This window comes from Lonchura striata, chromosome 2 (assembly GCF_050655825.1).
Source record: "Lonchura striata isolate lonStrDom1 chromosome 2, ASM5065582v1, whole genome shotgun sequence".
Classification (NCBI taxonomy): domain Eukaryota; kingdom Metazoa; phylum Chordata; class Aves; order Passeriformes; family Estrildidae; genus Lonchura; species Lonchura striata.
In genome coordinates, this window is record NC_140704.1 from 65,940,126 (window position 1) to 65,948,969 (window position 8,844).

The following is an 8,844-nucleotide window of genomic DNA, read 5'->3' on the forward strand; positions in this document are numbered from 1 at the left end:
TGAATTGAAAGCTTGAGTAAATCCAGTATACTTCCAGTGTGCTGCTAAGAATCTGGAGCTGGAACTGGAATTGGACAATAATGAAAATGACAAAGCATACACATATCAGCCTTGTCCCCAGGCCCAGGACCTGACCTGCCCCCAAAATTAGGTCATCCTAGCAGCTGCCTGTGTAGATGTGGATGCTTGCTCTGCACTAAAGTGTTAATTCCTTCACCCTCATGTCTTTTTTTTTTTTTTTTTCATCCCAAGGACCTCAGGAAGAGCTCTCTTGATACTACTCCCTGGAACTTGCTGAGGTCTGTGTGTCCCCAGTGTCAAAACAAACTCATTTCCCTTGTTTCTCAACTGTTGAGAAGAAACAGCAGATAGGAATCAGAATTTTCCTCTGTCAATAGCAACCTGCCCCCCTCTGCCAAATGTGGGAGACTCCATGTAATCCTATCTTTCCTGTGTTTCTGGTGGAACCTTCCACTGAGGACAAAACTGTTTTATTTGGGAGGTACAGAAAGTAGGTATCATCTTTCACTTTTGTTTCTGTTTTGGTAAAGCTTGCTTGAAAGTCACTTGAAGCTCACTGGCCCAGAGTGCTTATTTTGGAGAGAATACAATTCCTATTATGCTACAGCAGTAATTGTATGTAATGTGTATTTTTTTAAGTGGATAAGTTATCCACAAATCCCAGATGATATGTCTTGCAAAGAAGATGCTGAAGAGGGCCAAGATTCCAACAGTACTGTACAAAGGAGACTGTGTGTCATCAGAAGGTGAACAAAATGGAAATGATTGCTAGGGGAAAAGAACCAACCTTGTGTTTGCAGCCTTCTTTTTGCTGTTGCTTTGAGCCCTTGTCCAGTACCTGTCCCAGACTTTCCCTTGAGACTTGAATACATTTGTTTTGCTCACTGTTTGTTGTGAGTACAGTGAGGAAAGGTGATGTGACCTGTGTGTGGGTGGGCCAGTGTTTCACCTGAAACCTCAGGCGCCCCTGTCCTGAGCTTCCCACCACAGGTGCCTCTTGGGCTCTTCTGGAATGGTTGAATTTGGGATGCTGGAATGATGGCATAAATTGGAATGGATGAGGAGTTGGGCTTGGGCATGTTACTGGGGTGTGATGTTTAGTGCCTGCTCCACAGGGCAGTGCAGCCAGTGAAGGCGAGGACTGCTGCTGCCACACTGGGAAAGTGGTCTTCAAATGGGGGAGCATTAGGTGGGGCTTCTCCTGTGGGGTTTTTTTTTGTTTGTTTGTTTGTTTGGTTGGTTTTTTTTTTTTTTTTTTTTAATAAAGAAATAGAAAGTTTTGAGACTTTCCATCTGCTTGGATTTTCTAAGCTATCTTTTCTCAGGAGTTGCCATTTTTATCCTGGAAATGATTGTTGTTTTAATCCTGCCTCTTGTCCCTCACAGCCTCATTGCTTTTTTGGGCTCTGCTCCATCCCTCCCCACCACCTTCTCTTTACCCCTTTTGGACAAACTGCAGCAGCGTTTGCCTCGGTTAAGAAGAATGGGGCTAGACAGGGTTGGGCAAAGCTCCTGCCTTGTGATGGAAAGGGCTGTGAGGAGGAAACGTGGCCGCAGCTGAGTTTATTTTGGAGGCCGCCCACTGGTGCCCTGCCCTTTGCCCGGGGCCCCGACACAGGCTCCAGCTGTGCCGGGCAGAGCAGCGGCGTTCGGGCCGGTCCTCGTGGAGGAAGGAAGATCCTGGAAATCCCCAGTGCAAAAGAGCAAACGCTGCATTATCTTATTTCAACTTGGGACATGGAAACTATGCAGTTTTTTTGTTTTTGTTTTTTTTTTTTTTCTTCCCTTTTTTTTTTTTTTTTTAAGAGCAGAAGAGAATTTGCAGTTTAAGAAAGAAAAAAAAAAATTGCATTCCTTTCATTTTCACACACATGTAATGATTTGGATAATCCTGCCATTCTAAAAGAGTGGGTCTGAATGTGCACAAGCTGAGGAAAGCCAGTGACCACTGGGGTGGCCCAGCGGGAGGACTGGGTTTCCCAGTGCTGTGCCCTCGGCGGGGCTTTGCTTTTCCCTTGCCCTCCCGTCCCGTCCCCTCGGCGCTGAGAAGGGGCTGATGCAGCCGAAAGCCGAGTTTTGTGCAACAGCTGCGAATCATTTCAAACCCATCCTTGGGTGGGAGCGGGGCGGGGGGAGCGTGTGGCTTGTTTTTGTTTTGCTTTCCCCGAGCATTGCGCAGGCTGCGGTCTGCTGGCCGGGGCGCCCGGCCCCAGCAGTTGTGACTCAGGGTGCTGGTGGTGCTCCAGCGCTGGAGAAGCGCTGCCCGCAGCCCAGCGTGGCTGGGGAACCACCAGCCTACGTAGGCGCTGAGCTCAGGGATAGGGATGTTCCTCCTCCCGCCACGGAGGAGCCAGGAAGATCCCTGTCGCCGCTGGTCGTGGTTAGGCACGAGGCGCACGTATTTACAAAGGTCTTAGGGACCTTTAAAACAAACTGCCTTTTCTTTTTTTCCTTTGCCTTTTTTTTTTTTTTTTTTTCGCCTTCCCTGCCACACTTAAAAAGTCCCCTGGTGCTTCACCCTCCCTCGTAACACTCCCACAGCTCCTTTGCCAGCATCTCCCTTAAAACCGCAGCTGAGCAATTACCGCCGCCGCTCCCAGGGTGCTGGTTCCCAGAGGGATGAGTGAGGGGTCCCCAGGAGATTTCCCCGCTTGCCTGCCAGTTAGGTTTACCAAGGATGTTACATCGGGGAAATCCCTCGTGCCTCTTACAGGAGTAAACCAGCCAGGCGTGCTATACACTCTGTGTGTGTATATGTGTGTGTGCATGTACAGAAAGATATCATTTAGTGCCATGAACCCTCATTAATGGCAATGGGATTTGTGCGGTTTACAGCCCCTAGGAAGCTATTTGATAGCTTACTCCTAATTTGCAAACCTTTGAAGCCAATCACCGTACCTGGTGATTAAGGTTTTTTTTGCAATGATCCGGTGCAGAGTAAAACGGAGGCCTCTCAGTGGTTTGCATGAAAAGGCTGCTGAGCGGGTCCTGTGATTCACGGGCCAAAAATAATGTGTTCTGTTTAAACAACGTTTGCTCTGTGATACAAACTGACAAAAGCCAGCGAAATTTAAAGGGACCCTGTCAAATCGGGTCTAAAAATAACCCCGGCCAGCTGTATTTTGGTGAGTGGGCGTGTGTGCTCATGTGCTGTGCTCCCTCTGCTCTGCCAGTCTTGTCCTGGGCTGTGGGGTTTTTTCAGCAACAAGCTAATATGACATTTGAGCTTTGCCATCTGGTCTCTCCGTGTATGAAATTACTCTCTTCTGGGGGAAAGGGTCTGGCTTTGGCGTGGGAAAGAGCACCCTCATCCTTGTCTAGAGCATAGCCCCGTCTCCCTGAAGGAGGTGAAAAGTTGCTGGTGTGGGATTTAGCATCCCAAAAGGATGCTGCAGCAAAACTGCAGAGCATCATCCTTTAATTCAGTGGGATGATGGCAGCACAGGGTCTCATCCATGCCCAATCTCACAATGTTTAGTCAGAACCCTCAAGGTGGAGTAGGACTCCTTCTCCTTACTCCTCTCTGGGCTTTGGACGCATCACTTTTTGGGGGAGTGCTGTGACTCTCACTTCCCTACAAGCACATGGGAGATGGGCTCCTTGTCACACAATAGCTCCTATTTGTAGGATAAGGCTCACTTTGAAACTGGGATTCCCCCACTGCCAAAAGTACCCCATAGCATTTACAGGCATAGCTGTGCTAATTTGCACCTTGTCTGACTTCACCTTGCTCTTCCCAGGAAACAAATCTAGGCTTTCTACCTCTGTAAATGCAATCAATCCCCATGCCCTGTCCTCCTCCTGGGCATGTGAAAAGATGCATAAAAAGAAATATTCACATAAAGCCTGCGTATGTGTGTGATGCAGCTGCTTTGAGGAGTAGAAGCAGGCTTCTGTTGGTTTCCTCATCTAAAGAAGAAATGGGAGATGGAGAGATGGGTATTTCTCAGTACCATCTACCCCTGTGCTGTATTTCCCCAAGTCTTGTCTTTTAAGTCAGAAATGGCAATAAATATCTGCTGGGGAATTCCCTCCTGCAAAAACCTCAGGAAAACACCTTTGCCCCATACCCAGGAGCAGCTGGCCCTGTTTGCTCTTCCCTTTCCCATGCACCCAACAAATTTCTTGCTACCCTTTCTGCCCTCTTGAGGTTTCTATTGCAGAAGTCTCTGCCCTGTGGTTACTTCCTCACTGACAGTAGGAAGTTGAGCATCTTCTCCCTCCTTGTATAGAGACTGCAAACCCCAAAAGATCCTTAGATCTTCCCTGCCAGGCAAAGGGAAGAGGTTAAATACATGCAGCATCTGGACAGCTTTCCTCTTGCTGCCACACCAGAAGTGAGTGCAGGATTGAGGTTCTCTTTAACTATCCTTTCTGATTTTTTTTTCCCAGGGGTAATTTTATGTTCATTCCAACTAACATTCCCAATTGCACTATTTTTGATGAAAATATTTACAATAATAAAATCTCAGATCTTCCTCTCAGCATGCTTCAGGGTAACTGGAGCTTTTCCATCCTACTCTTTTTCATGAGGGTTTAGGTATTAGGTGAGGTACCATGACTGACTGAAATTTGAAGCAAAGGTGGCTTTGGAATTAAGTTAAACAACTTTATTTTAGCACACTGAAACTGTAAATACTGCTATCAGATTCCTTTTTGGTATTGACAACATTTACTTTTTGATGTTATTTCCAAAACAAAATGTCAGCAAAACTTGGCATCTTGGCAGGATTTTGTGCTTTTCTGATTTTGCTCTAAGGCTGTTTACCAAGGGAAGTTGTGCTTTTCCAATGGTGGTTTTACTTTGCTGTATACTTACTGCTTCAGTCATCTCCCACATGGGGGTGAAATGTGCATTTTGCTGTAACAATGTAATGAAACTGATTACAAATGAGGCTGGTAATAGGGTATTTATACATTCTAGTAATAGATTTTTTTTTTTTGTTGTTGTTCTTTTTTGTTCTAGAGCATTCTTCCTTGACTCTGGGCTTCTAAGTGTAGTACAGGACAGCAGTGTCTAAGGATGAAGAGAACATCTGCTACCAGGAGAAAAGTGGCAGATATTCAGACTATCAGATAGCCTCTGGTGTTCTTCCAGGTGTTCACTGAGGGGAAGAAATAAGAACCCTTCATTTTGATCTCATTTCTGGCATCGAAGTGCCAATGGAGTTCAAAAGAACTTTTCATCTTAAGAAGGAGAAAGGAAACTTTCAAAATGTTCCTCTGAAAATAGTTAAATGGAAAACATCCAGATTATGGTGTTTCATAGGTACTGATCTGATCCTAGGAAAGAAAGATGAGCAGGGAGAAGAAAAATAATTCTAAAGCACTTTTGTCTTGGTATCATCAAATTGTGCACTGTTCATCAGCATGAATTCTTTATTTGCCTGAAAAGTCAGAGGTCAGAGCAAGTGTTGCAGAAAGCTTTTACAAAAAGTCAATTCCAAATTTCTACCAGAATGCATCCTGGAATACATTTCTGGAATACATCCTCCTTTTCTGTTTACTGTCTGCAAATGGATTTAATGGTGAGAGAGTTACAGAATTCAAACCAAAGAAAAAAGTGAGGGGTGGCAAAATCACAAGCAAATATCAGAGTAGTCCCAAAAAAGCAGATTCTGAATTCATCATAATCATGTGTGGAGTTTTTTTTCCAAAAAGCTATGGAGTTAATCATTCAAATACAGTAAGACACTGGCTGATTTGTGTGTTCAATCAAGACTAATCACCACAGCTTGAATTTTGAATATTAAGTGTTTGTGGAGTCTGCTCCCAAATTATGTGCATATTTTTTGTCATGTAGATTAAGTTATTTGATGAATTATGTCAGACGACACATGTCTAAAAGTTAGGAAATGCTGGAGAACAAAATGCACACAGAGGAAGAGAGAGGTAATTTCTTATGAATAGTTTATTAATTTCTGAGTTTGATTCCAAGATCTTCAGGTCTTAATTTTTCATCAATAGCAATTGATGTGCGACTGAATTTTTGTTGGGTAACATTTCTGGGGCCCTTCAAAGTGAAGATTTTGGGAGCTGCTCTCTGCTGCTGTACTGCAGAGCTGCTTCCTTGGAGCTGTGTAGCCACAGACTGTTTGGTCTGCTTGTGTCCTGCATCTCCTCCTCATGTTGCTGCCAACTGCAGCCTGGGGAGGTAGGCAGAGATAGTGAAAATTGAAATTGCAAGAATAAAACAAACAGCCTTTGGTATATGAAGCTGATGGTTACTCAAGTGGAAGTAGGAGTTAGAAACTGGCTTGCTGAATCAGAGAGAGGCAATGGCCTGATTAAAGAAACTAAAGTGAGTTTGTAGGTGAGCGACAGTAAAACACAGGAATTCATCAGTGTGTGAAACCAAATCAAGCAGTGAATGACAGAGCAAGAAAGAATATGAAAACTGTGTAAGACATAGCATCACAGGATAGTTTATGTTGGGCAGGGACCTTGAAGATAAGCTAGTTTCACTCTCCTGTCACAATCAGGGACACCTTCCATGAGACAGATTACTCTAAACCCCATACAACCTGGACTTGAATACTTGGGGGGAAGTGTTGGATGCAGCTGTGGATGGGGTATCCACAGCTTCTTTGTTCTCTTCAGGAAAAAGATACAAACAGTCCCAGGGCTGTGTGAGCTGGGTTAAAAGTCGTGTTCTTTAAAGTGTGGCTGAGGTGCCTTGTGTAAATAGGATGATTTATCAGTGTTTGGCTGACTGCTTCTCTCCAAGGCCAGGACATCCCAGGGAAGCATTTTAGCACCCCTGAGGTTTGCATGTAGATAGTAATTGTTGCCAGTAGAGGCAGGCAAATTCTGTGCCTGTGCTTTACTGTGATTCCCTCCTGGCTTTACTGGGCATCTGGGTGTGGCTGTTGTCTCATAGACATCGGCTGAGGAGAGATATTTTATGTGTGATATCAGTGTGTCACAGCTGAACCCCATCTCTAGGGTATGAGCTTTTTGAAACAGCATGATTCAGATTTTCTAATGTATTTTATAGAGTTAAGGAGAAAAGTAATGCTGTGATTTGGACTCTGCTTACAGGATAGACTGCACAGTTAATAGAGAATTTAGTGTTTTGGCACTTTTTGTGTTTGTGGAAAAAGTATGAAAAAAACCCTGACATAACAATCAAATGTATGTGGTAGAAATGAAAACATATGCAGTATATATTCCAAAGCATTGATTTTGAAGCAGTTTTGTCAGCTTAAATTTCACCTTGTTATGGAAAAATACAAAGAAACGCTAGAAGTATCTCTGTAGGGGAACCCCGGGTCCTCGATTGCCACTGGCTTCTTGTGACCTCCGGAACAATGAGTCTTCTGACGCTGTCGTCATCTGCATCCTTAGGAATGTGTCTGTGATTTGCCACAAATTAGGCAATGATAGGCAAAGAAATGCAGAAGATGTTTCTCTCTCCCCCTTCTTTTTTTTTTTTTCTTTTTTCTTTTTTTTTTTTTTTAAATTCCAATGTCAACAGCTGGTTTTCATACAGGCTTCTGTCCCTTCTCTATTTCAGCCTTCGCAATTTAATTGGCCAGTGACATTTAAGTGTAAATAATAATGAAATCAGCTTGCTTACCAAAGCCGAGATACAAGGCAAATAAAAAATATAAGGGGACACAAGCCAAAGGTATCATGCTGATTTTTTTTCATTAATAGGGTATTTTCAATTCTCAATCTAGGCAAGAACATTCATTATTAGCCGAAATATTTGGGCTGTTAAAATCACACCATCCTTCTAATGAAGAATTTAGTTAAGATAGCTATTGAGATAAGCAAACCTGCAATACGATATTGTTTTAAAAGTGCAGTCACTACAGTGAAACAGTACTATAGATCTCCCTACTAGTGATAAGTGAAGGAGACCTCAGCCCCAGCTGCCCCAGACACCTTCTTGAGTAAGACTCACACCTCAGGGAAACTTACCGTGGTATGCTTTTACAAAAGTCTCAGAGAGCAAATTGGAAGCTTTGTTCTCAGCCAGCTGAAGCCCGGAGTGATGGCTCCTAATTATTTTCACTCATGCTGAAGTAGGGATATTATAACACCTAACAGGAAAACTGGAAAGTTCTGGGGAATCTGTGCCACCTTCCAAAGAATACTTTGTTGACCATACAGTGAAAAAAGTTTCCTAAATAAGGGACAGTTTTTTGAAAAGCTTGTGACCACCAAAAGTCAGTAAAGTCCACAGTTAGCAATCTACAATTAAAAAAACCAAAAAAACAAAAACCCAAAAACCCACCAAAATCAAATGCCCACAAAAATTCAAAACAACAACCAACCAAAACAAAACAAAAAATCAGGCAAAGAAAAACACAAACAAACAAAAGCCCCCCAAGAACAGCAAAACCCATGCCAAAGCCCCCCCCACCACTCCCAAACAATCAGTCCCAAGGTTAACAAGAATATGCAGAGCTGCACTAGTGTATGTTATCAAAATTCAGCAGTATATGTACTGGTGGCTGAAGGAATCCCCAAGTGTGGAAGATTGGTGAGAGATCTGGTCAGGTAACCCCATATTTAACCACTTCTTTGTTCTTATGTGGACTTGTATTTCCCCAGGGGAAGAGCAGGAAAGTGGCTGAACTGAAACTTGCTTTGTCACTCCTTTGTCCACAAAACCACACATCTGACCCATGTAAAATTTCCAGGTCTGTCACCCCTACTGCCACTCACAATGGGACAAGATGATTAGAAAATTGTCTGTGTGCTTATTGGACATCTTGTTAAAGGGCTCCCTCCATCTTGGTAATTCCCTTTGGTGGCCCAGTGGCATGTGTATTTGGAGAGGGAAAAAAAGTAAAATGCAGAGAAAAGAGAGAG